Source organism: Watersipora subatra, chromosome 8 (genome assembly GCF_963576615.1).
Source record: "Watersipora subatra chromosome 8, tzWatSuba1.1, whole genome shotgun sequence".
Lineage (NCBI taxonomy): Eukaryota > Metazoa > Bryozoa > Gymnolaemata > Cheilostomatida > Watersiporidae > Watersipora > Watersipora subatra.
The window spans coordinates 21,417,387-21,428,923 of record NC_088715.1 but is presented as its reverse complement, the minus strand read 5'-3'; positions in this window follow the sequence as shown (position 1 = coordinate 21,428,923).

Here is an 11,537-nt window from a genome sequence, read left to right as displayed (position 1 = left end):
TTCGAGTTGATAGAATTTTTTTCTTTTACTTGTATAACAGTACACCTTGAAATGAAAGTCGTTTATCACTTTTTAATAGTTTTTTTAGCAGCAGATTATAAAATAACATAAGTAATTACGTGTGCAACTCTTAGATTTATTAAAAATGGGAAAATTTCAATAAATATTGAAAAAATCTTATCTACCCTAAAAGAGTTTTAATTTAATAACCAAATTGGTTTGTAATAAAGATTTTACGGATTTATTTCTAAAAACTGCTTCAATAAGAATAGTTTATAAATTTTTTATGGGTGTAAAATGATTTTAAAACTTTGTGGCTAAAACTGGCCTAGTCATCATTTAAACTGATACTAACAATCAATGATTTAGGACGAAATAATTTGCATCACTTTTAAACATTTGTGTCGCTTATTAAGTCAGTTACAATGAACGTTGATAGTTAATGAAATTAAAACGCTCACAGCAAATGTGAACAACTCGATTGCATAAATAGCATTAAAATATTTGTACTTGCTAACAAGGCTGAAAATAACAATTATGCCCTTAGCTCTTGCCATTTCGGTTTTGTCTACTCAAACATTAAGAAACGTTTGTGGAAATTCCAATGTGTAGCAGTACAAAAGTTTGCGTGTGAGTCAAGAAAAATAACATTTACATTGCATTTGGGAAAATCCCAATGCTTATCCCAGTTTTTGTCCAGGGGAATATCTTCTGCATTTCCTGCACTTATCAGACAAATATATGTCTCACTGCACGTTATCAATAGCAGTTTCAGTCTTGATGATAAAGCAGCAACCATTTGTCACCTTTCCTGCAGCAAGACTTTTCAAATCAAAAAAGAGCTTGGCAGTTGATGTCATGCATTTTATGTAAATTGTTTTAGCCGGCTGTTCCTCACAAAACTATAATTTCTCTCAAACTTTTCGCATAACACAAATCACTTATTAGAAGATCAACAACCTTCTGATGTTGTTTGTATAAATAAGGTTAACCAATTTTAAATGTTGCCTTTCACAGAAACAACTCAGAATAACCCAGTTCTGCACCAGCTCTGCTCAAACCAGCTTTGTTTTTGCAACCCAATTCATGAAAATATTTTTTGTCCAATATTTGCTTGCAACCAGTCTCTTAGCATATCATCTTAAAAAATACCTGCTTTTGACTAAATGCTAAGCGATACACGCTACTCATAGCCAGAATACTCTCTATTTGTCTTGACACTGCAACAAACAGCCTTTGTAGAATGAAGGCCTTCAAATACAAAGTTTTCCAAGTATTTAAGTTTGACGAAATAGCTTGAGTTTTTGTACTTGTACATGCTGCATACTTGTATCATACATTATATATATAAATCTGAAATCCAAAAGACATTGTGGAGCACTGAAAACAAACGGCCTACATATTATTATCATTGTTAGGGCAGGAATTGCACAGATAAAGACAATAGTGAATATTATTGAGGTAATCAGCATCGCTATAGCAAAATCTTACAATGCACCTAATTTAAATAGAAATGTAGAGATGGTAAAACTCCATTTAGTGGCTGAAAACTTGACTTGAACTATTATTGGTAAATACTTAATTTTGTTGCCAATATCAACTGGCTCTTACTAGAAAACTTTAAAATCAAAAAATTGTGTGCTTCTATCTATGCTTCAGAGGGTAGATTAACAGTCAATAGCGGGTAGGCAAATATGAGTGAAAGTCAAAAAACACATGAGAAATAGTGAAGCTGCAATAGTAGATGTCACAAAGTTGGAGGAAGGCTGTAGTCATAAAACTGGCCATAAAAGACTGATAATATGCTGATCCTACTTTTCAAATCATCTCATCAATGTTGAAAGGCTTTTTTGCTCAGCAATGACTTTAATATAACGTACCTTAGCTTACTCTCTTAATGCGTAGACAAACAGAAATCTATTGGCCAGGAATCAAATCTCGTTTGTAAATACTACCAAGTAATTTTAGACTCTTTTTCAGTTTCAAAAAAAAGAAAGGAAATGAATGATGGAAACTTTCTATGCCGGATTCATTATTTAAAGCTTAGTGACAAAAGATAGAGTCATCAATTGCAGAGTATGACGACAGAACAAATGAAATTCTACTGCTAATCTCCACAAACTGACTCTTCTGTGTAGCATAGCATTCTATGATATAGTGAAAGCACGCCAGAACTACTCCATAATGGATTACTGAGCACATAAATGAAAAATGACCGTTCGTTAATGAGTCATCAACAAGACTTCTTCATCTTCAGTTGTTTTTTATGTTGTTAGCTTATATAAATCCTTATTTACATGTATTACAGTTTAAGTAATTATCTCCATGCAAATTTAAGGCTTTGAAAAGTAATTGTCTCTGAACAATATGCAATGGTATCCTACTTTACGTGTAACAATTATACTTTACTTATTGTTTTAGTACTTCTCACTGTAATTGTTTGTTATTATTTTGTAATTAATATTAACTAAACAATACTTATACCTATTTTAGTATTTTCATGTTTAAACTTCATGAGAGCGACTACTGACATCTTACCATTGTATCACAGCTGTGTTAGTATAGTCACACAGGTTTTTCTTTTTCGAATGCTGGATTACTATGCCAATATTGACTAAAATCTTCATGAAGTAGAATTTTTGAGTTTAAGAGGTATGTTTACAAAAATATTAAGTGAAGCCAAAATGATGGACCTTGAATAATCTTTTCTAGATTAAAGAAAAGAAGAACTAAGTGAATGTATGATAAAGGAACTAGCTATTTATATGTTAATACAAAGATTTTGAATGTCACTATGCCAAAAATTGTTTATTTCTGTTTTTGATTCCACTTCCTCACAGTTTGGTTTAAAAAGCTCTCAAATAATCTTTTCTACCAATCGTGACAAATTAAGAGTAAAATTGTGTGTTTAGATATCGAATTGGTGTGAGATATTTGTTTGTTGAAGATCGAAATGTTGTTGCAGTGTTTTTTGCAAACATAAAACTGCGGAGATAATGCTCTAAATCAGTCTAGCTCACCTTGACTAGCAGGTTTAAGATACTGCCCAATTTCTAATTCAGACTGCCCTGTATTTATTTTCTAAAAAAATGAACTACACGCAGGGCTGCTCAGTCTTATTTTCCATGTTCTCACTGATAAGGAATGTCAATAAAACTATCTCTCAGATTCTATTGTATAACTTATCAAGTGACTCAGAGTTCCAAGTTCATGAGATTATTTGAACATTCTAATGCAGTCTTTTGTTGCTTAAAGTCTGTACAGTTAACATTAATTGTTTTATAGAGGTAAAACATAATATACATGATACTACTAAAAATATATTTCTCAAACAAGTAAAGATATTTTTTAAGTTAAGAAATCTTAAGTTACCATTTTATTTTTGGTGTCAGTATGATTCTCAAACAGTTATCATGAAAAGCAGTTTTGTTAAAGCAACTCTCACTCTAATAAATAGCACATACTATAGAGCAGACGAGCCATGTTCTAGCATTTCTATTTAATCATCTAATTTTCGCCGCTACGTTAGCGGCATTTACTTTCTTACACTGCAAGTGCATGGCAGATGTTATTACTGCAATTCCGTGAGTGAATATAATGAATAACTTATGATGATGAATTTTTATCCTCATTGATTATATTATATTAGTATTCTATCATGATGGGTCAAGTTTATGGACAGACCATAATGTTTGGTTACAACTGCATCGATGATAATCTCATAAGCTCATTTTTTACCTACTTGTAATTACTAGGTAGTTTTGTTTTATTTTGGTCAAGTCTATACTTTGAGAATCATTTGAGCAAAATATGTTTGTTTTGTTTATATTTGCTTTGCTGCTCATTGTCTGTGTAAATTAGTTCTATCGGTTTGTAGTGTTAGTTTCATGAATATTACAGATCCTGACAAAAGTCGATAGATAAGGCGGTACAAGGCTGAACGTTTGTTTCCTTTCATGAAATTGGTAGAGAAAATATAATGGCTAAGAAAAATGTGACACACAGTCCAAATGGTTTTTTCAGAAAAAAGTGACCGTGTACTGTCGAGGTGTGCACTCCTCAAATAGCAATTGTTTTACCACAGTGCTTTTGTAATACAGTCATATTAGAATAGATGCTGTGCCGGAAAAAATCACAAGACACCTGTAATTCACTATTATAACCAATTGATAAAATATGAAATAGTAAATACACTACTAGAACCTGACATGTGATTGATTTTCTTATAAATATAATCAAAACTACTCGTCTACATCAGCCTAAACAAGTCTCATCTTTTTAGCTTTGGCCATAAATATTGCAAAAATATTTCTAAACATATTGGGCACTTCACTTTGTTAATGCATTACAATCTGATGATTTAAGCCAAAGTTATAGTTATGTGGTAAAGTAACAAATTTAAGAGAAAAACCTTTCAGCGGTTCGCTACCGAAACTAAGCATTGTCACATTTTTCAGGTTGTTCTTTTAGCAGAACTGTTGGGATTTTTCTCATGTTACTGTTCAATTTAGGAGCAACCTTTTGAATCATTCAGTCAGTTTTTGAATAACTCTTCATGATAGGTTTTGGTTTAACTTACTTTTGATGGATTTTCTGGACAGACATTACCAGCTGGTAATATTCTATTAGCTACATTATATGAGACCTTTTGCTAAAGAAGTTCATTAGTTTCTCCTGTGTTAGTACAGTAAAACAAACTTGTAGATGGAAAACCTAAGAAAAGTCATACCATACTTTTATCATACTGTTATCTAGATAGAATTTAGTATTTTAATTTACATCATACAATCGAGCAACACGTTTCCTTTCATCTGATAGCATGCTATTTATTTTAGAATATTCTTGGTCTCAAATGTAACCAGCCTTTTAAACAGCATAAGTTCCATATATTGATTTCTATCTTTGAATTTATCTGTCTACAGCTCAGCTTGTATTGAAAGAAGCTTACAATTATACATTTAAAACCACACACAGTAAATATGCAAATATCCAAATTTTCTTTTAATAGGTTTGCGGTAAGCGAGATAAGTTATCAAAGAATCACTGAAGGAGATTCCTGTATTGTTATTAGTTACTAGGTAGTGATAGTAGCATTTTATAGTCGACCCCTCAGCCATGCTTCTTACCAATTGAAGCATTGGATGGATTAATAGAGCCTACTTCCTCATATCAAGATATCAGGCTATATGATGTGTTTGGCATTGTTAATCTACATGTATGATGTGCTGCAGTGGTCAGTCAGACACTAATACTGGGAAGTTCTTAAAACTTCACTTATAAAAAGTGACAACAACTGTGCTGATTAGAAGAGAACAAGGGCTTCTACTGGCGATGCTTTAGTTGTGCAGCATTACTGCTATATTTATATAACATCAGCATCTGCTGTGAAGTCTGTAATAGACGATACTAAGATAAAACTACAAGCTAACCTTATAGAATTAAAGGTAATTACATGGTATAATGAGCACATTAGTAAAACATATGAATGAATGTATGATTGAAGCCAAATAGTAGCAATAATATACAAGAAAGTATAGAAATATGCATAGGTAGTTGAATGACCTTTTGCCTACAATGTCAGGCACATTGTTAAAATAAGCTGAATATAGAGTAATGAAATATGATTGACCCCAAAATATTGGTAATGTTGATTGCATGAAGGCAAACAGTAAACTACGTAACTAAGAAAGAACAAAAAACTGCTTATCTGATTGTAGGGTGTTGTGACATAGTATGTTCTCTAAATTTTGTTGGTGTGTTACATGCGGCCATATTTATGAACACATTCAGAGTGGACACACCACGCTACAAAGGTCAGAGGTTGGCTTGACCACCCCCTGTAGCCGTGAAAAGTGAGCACAAAGGCATGACGTCTGTGGAGCCATCTCAGGTCAAAAATATCCTTCACAAATACTTTCCCTTAGTACAGTTTTTATTATAAAACTTTCACATTTCTTGAATATTTGCCTCATTCATTAACAAGCTTGAGCATTGTTAAATGCTATTTCTTAACTCTAGATAGAAAATATTTATATTAGCTGTAGTAGGCACCAGTACTTCTTGGCCAACGGGTTTTTGCGGGTATCGGGTTTGTTAAGGCTGGTTTTATGTCTAAAATTTCAAAACATATAACACATCTTAAAGTTTACAATGCAATTATAATTTTAATAGATTTATTTATTATTTTTTACTATTTTCTATCGATTGATATTCGTGCTTGCAGCGTTAACAGGCAGGTTGTTAAACAGTGCTTCAAGCGCAGGACGCAATAGACCTAGTTTTTGTCTGCTCCGCTCGCCAGATTTGTATACACAAGCCCAAACTCGCAAGCCAAAACCCAGTGTTAAACATCATACCAGATGTTTAACACAGACTGTGAAAGTAACAAACAATAATCAATTTAACTTGCTGTAGCCAGCTTGTAGTACAATTGTAATAAGTAAACATGAAGTGTCTGTATGTATTCAGTTGCTGTGTTATCTACTTGTTGTAAAACCAATCACATGCTTACACAGGAACAGTCTAATGACCAATGATTTATATTGTAAACAAGTGCTCTTGATTGTTGAAAACAGCCCATAAAGGTGACAATATTTGATTAATGAGGCAGACATTCCATGCCTGCTCTAAGAATAACTGAGTAACTATTTATTCATTACTAACCGAAAGTAGGCGTGCTGTTTTATTTCAATGGATACTTCCCATAATCATTGGGTAGTATTGTGATCTCATTTGTGGATGCTACAAGGTAGCAGAGAAGGTGTTAAAAAATTAAAACTTTTATGAGGGCCCTTCTTGTAGCCAGATTTTTTTCAAATCAAAAACAGAACTCGATAGTAGGTGTAATACATTTTATGTCAGCTTTCCAAGCTTGCTCTTCTGCGTAGACCTATATTTATTTCTACCACTTTGCATAATTAATATCACTTTATTAATATAAGATCAACAACTTTCTGATGTTGTTTGTAAGGTTTCAGACTTGGTTCTTTTTAATAATAAGTTTTTACAAACATAACACAGTGTAACAAACTAGTTCACATTCAATGCCTTTTTATGGAGTGCCCTCCTAGTGAAACATTTGGCAAAAAATCTGCTTCACACTAAAACGTAAATCATATGTGCTGATTATAGCCATCAAACTATTTAGTTATTCATGACAGCGCAACACTGTCAAGAATAACTAAATAAGCTTTTGCTAGATACACATCACAACCTTCAAATACAAAGTTACTCTTTAGTGCTAGTTTGAAGAAATCTTCATATTGTTATGATAGATACTTTATATACATATTTGTACAGTACAAACTCAAGTTGTGGTCACACTTACTGATGAAATTTCCAATAAAAATTAAATTAATCTGTATTAACATATTTTGTTATCGTGACAGAAGTAAGAACAATAATAATGACTATTCAAGCATTAGATATTAGAGGACATACCAATCTACTTAACTTTGCAAAGCATTTAAATAATTTTTAGAGAATGCAGCTCATTTCAGAGGGTTGACAAAAAACTGTGTCACGTTGGTTTGAAGATCGCTCCAATGCAGAGCGTTGTGGTGGTCGCGATCTTTTTACCCTTAAATAAACTTCCTACAAACGACCTTCTAAATCTTTTGAACCCGTTTTGCTTTGCTGACAAAATAGTTGAAAGTCAGAGCAAAACAAACAAAGTAATATTATATGAAATTTCAGTTTATTTATTTATTATTTCAAATTAATTTTATTTTACCTATGTTGTAGTAAGCTTCGCCACCTCATTTTATCACCGATATATTGATCACTTTAACAAACCACATTTCTTGAAAGGATTAATCGATGTAGCTGGTTAGTTACTTACATGTATATCTTATAAAAAATGTTTGTCAGAGCACGTGTCAGCCGTTAAATATTCTGATTTTAAATTGACTGGCTATCAGAAGAATAAGATACATTTGTGTAAAATAATTTGCCACCCAGTTAAAGCATGTATGCAGATCTATTTCCTGCTAGCTTAAGCATGACACAAGGAATGAGCGAGGGAATTTCCCTTAAGTGCTTGATGGTAATCCCCAATTCTATTAACAGTCTGTTTAAGAGTAGATATTATAACTTTGCTGGAAGTACTGTTGGGCTTTATAGATAACACCCTGGTTTTTCCAGCACTATTACTCATTGAAACCATCATATAAAACAATAGTTCTCAATGAAATAGCCACATAATTCTTAAAACTCAAGTCGAAAACAAATAAGTAAAGCTTTTCAAGATCATTATATTAAATACAGAACTGCCATGGAGATGTTGCTGCTTACATGTTTCTTTGTGGTTTTCTCATGGGATGTAAGTGTTTATCATCTTCTAAAGTTTTAATAAATTTGCTGTGTGCACTAACATACTTTTTTCTACTAGTTGCTCTTGTAGAATTATAGTAACTTTTATTAGGTAATAATTCTTGCATCGGCTCACTTACATGTATATAGGGTCTCAATTAGTCAATCATGTGCAGTTTCTCAACATTGTCTTTTCTTCACATCATAGTCATTTGTATGTTCTTGTTAAGACAAAGCTTGAGTGTTCAGTTTTATTAGAGCTACCTAATAAATGAAATTATTCTGGTGTTATGATAGCTTTTCATTATTGTCTATGCAGACTTATCAATTAAGAATACAAAGGTATATAAAATATTAAATATTGCTACACTTACTGGTCATTTATCATGAAACAAACTTTTTTATTCACTAAATAATATATTTTCTAATGAATAACAATACTAAGTTAGTTTAGTAATCCATATGGTGTTTAGTAGTCTAACTAAACCTGTATATAGAGCTTGTTTTGGTTAGTTTCAAGATGTAGCCAAACAATAGTCTTGTAGGTTATGAGACTTTCATTTGATTCTAGGTTGCTCGGGCGAATCCAGTAGAACAAGATTGCTACCAACTCAAATCTCCCAATGAAGTGGTTTCTATCAATGTCCATGGAACACTGATTTTAGAGAGACCCATTGTCAATACTACTTTTGGTAAGTAATATATTTACATGCTTGTGGTTGGTAGTAGACAATGTTTGATAATTCTTTAAGTAATTTCAGGAGATCAACTAAAGTAATTAAATCCCAACTACTTTCTTTGACACATCATTATCAAATTATTTTAAACAACTCTTCAAGAACTTGTGCAGTGCTTTTTGACATAACAACCCAGAATGATGTCTTATTAGTAGCATCAGCAATGCTCAAATTGGTAAAATACATGTAAACATAAATTTTACTGCTATAAATTAATGCAGTACATAATAAATGTTTTGACAAGTGCTCTGGAAATTGTGTTTAAAGTTATAAATAAATGTGGTTACTGCAATCTAATAAATATTTTAAATAAATATTTTAAATAAATATTTTCAAAAATTCGAAAAATTCTTAAAAGGATAGCTAGTTCATTCATACAAATTTATAAAGCATTTACATGTAGTTTGGAGTATGGTGTTGACAATCAATGTGTCATCAGCTGCCAAAACATTTTTGGCTTCAAAATTTATAGTGTCTTACAAAAATATTAACACACACCAAATAATATTCAACCTGCCTATTTACTTATTGCAGCTTTGTTCCTTAAACTGCAAAGTTGTCAAGCAATGTCAGCAATGAGTGACATTTGCACTATTCAACATATAATACCAGAAATAGTTTCACCTGATTACAAGACGTATATCGGACTGCCTGACACTCAGACGTTGTTTTATTTGCAAAATGTGAAGAGGCTGACAACTTGTTACGAGCAAAACCATATCCAAAGGTGAGATATTTTTGTTCCTATATTTCCATTGTTGTTTACAGTCTAATCTAACCTTGACATTTGTGCTTGCGAAGTTTAACAGTACGTCATTTTATAGAACACAGCTGATCAAGCACAAAAGATTTTCAGTATCGATTATACATGTACATCGCTCATTAATCAGAAACATAAAAAACATTAAATATACAATGTATGCAAGGTATAAACACTACTTGAATCCAGCTAAAATATGTTGTGCTGTATTACCTATATACTCTGGTACATTTCAAAAGTACATGTAGCTTACTTAGCAAATAAAGTTTAAATGCTATGGGTAATTGGGCATTTTCAAAACTATCGGTGTTTGTTTCTAATTGATGTTATTCTCTTGATAGGCTGGTCTTGCAAAACATGTTGAACTAGAGAGCCATTTTAAGCGCAAAAACTTAGAAGGGACTGCGTTCAGGTAAGTTAATTCAACAAGCAATCTTTCAGAACGCTGGTAATAGAGCCTCACTTATTGTTAGCTAACCCAGAAGATGAACACATATTGACAAAGGTAGTTGTTAAATCACTTCAGCAATAGCTACTCAGTTTGAGTTAAAGCTATTAGACTCACTGTAAAAAAAATCTAACATGTTGAGCTACAAAATTTGATTATATAGACAATTTTCCAAACAAATATAGGCTTTATTAAAATTTCAATAGCTCAGCACTCATTTATTCACATCTGGGGTGTTTCGTAATTGTGTACCTGTGCTTAATAAAATAAAATTCTTATATTTACAGGTTACAGAGAGGCCAGATATTTGACCCAGTGGCTGCCCCTTTACCTGGAACTTGCTATGTCTATGTACAACAAGACAATACTCTAGGAACAAAATGGCTGAGAAATTCCCCATCCTCTGCAGATGATAATCACATTCCAGTAAAGAACTCTCTTTATGATTTCAATTTTGAAGTAAGCACGTTGTTAGGCAGTTTTATTGTAACGCCCATTGATGATAAGATGATTAAATTTCCAGCAATTTGGATTGAAATTAATAACAAATTCACAATATTTAGTAATTGCATTTTGTCTTTTTGTTTCAGATTGCACGCTGTCCTTCACATTGATGCATAAAACTGGAATTGTGATGCCCAGAGCTGACTGCATATGATAACTCATGAGGCTTACTTATAATGTACCCTTTTCAATTATAGTTTTCTTAATTTTATTGAAACAATATGATCCAATTTTTTAATGATATTGCATATCCGATCCTTATTGTGCCATGCAAGGGCATCAGGAAAAGTAATTTTTGTATTGACTTTTTTACTTTTTAATATTACTCTTATTTATTTTTATTCTTATTCCTAGTTTGTCATTCCTATTATTTTTACATTCCTAGTTGATGAACTAATAACAATCTATTGTAATCACTTTGTTCAATAAATTAATTATAAATCATTTGCAGTTTTAGATTATATTTTTTAGATATCAATATTTTTGTAATTTTGTGTATACACATTTATAAATAACTATCAGATGTCCAGCTTCAATGATGAGCAGGTGGTAAAATATACACACACTTATATATGTTTTGCTTGGTTTGACAATGAATTCTCCTTCATTTAGGAAAGTAAGCTGTTTCCTCAAAGGTTATCAAACTCCCACTACTTGGGTTTGATTTACCAACTAGTAGGGGTTTACCAAAACTTTTACCAAAACAAGATTTTACCAAAAAATTTAACTGAGATAGTTAGATATGCAGGAATTATTGCATACTTTTCTCTTTTAACCT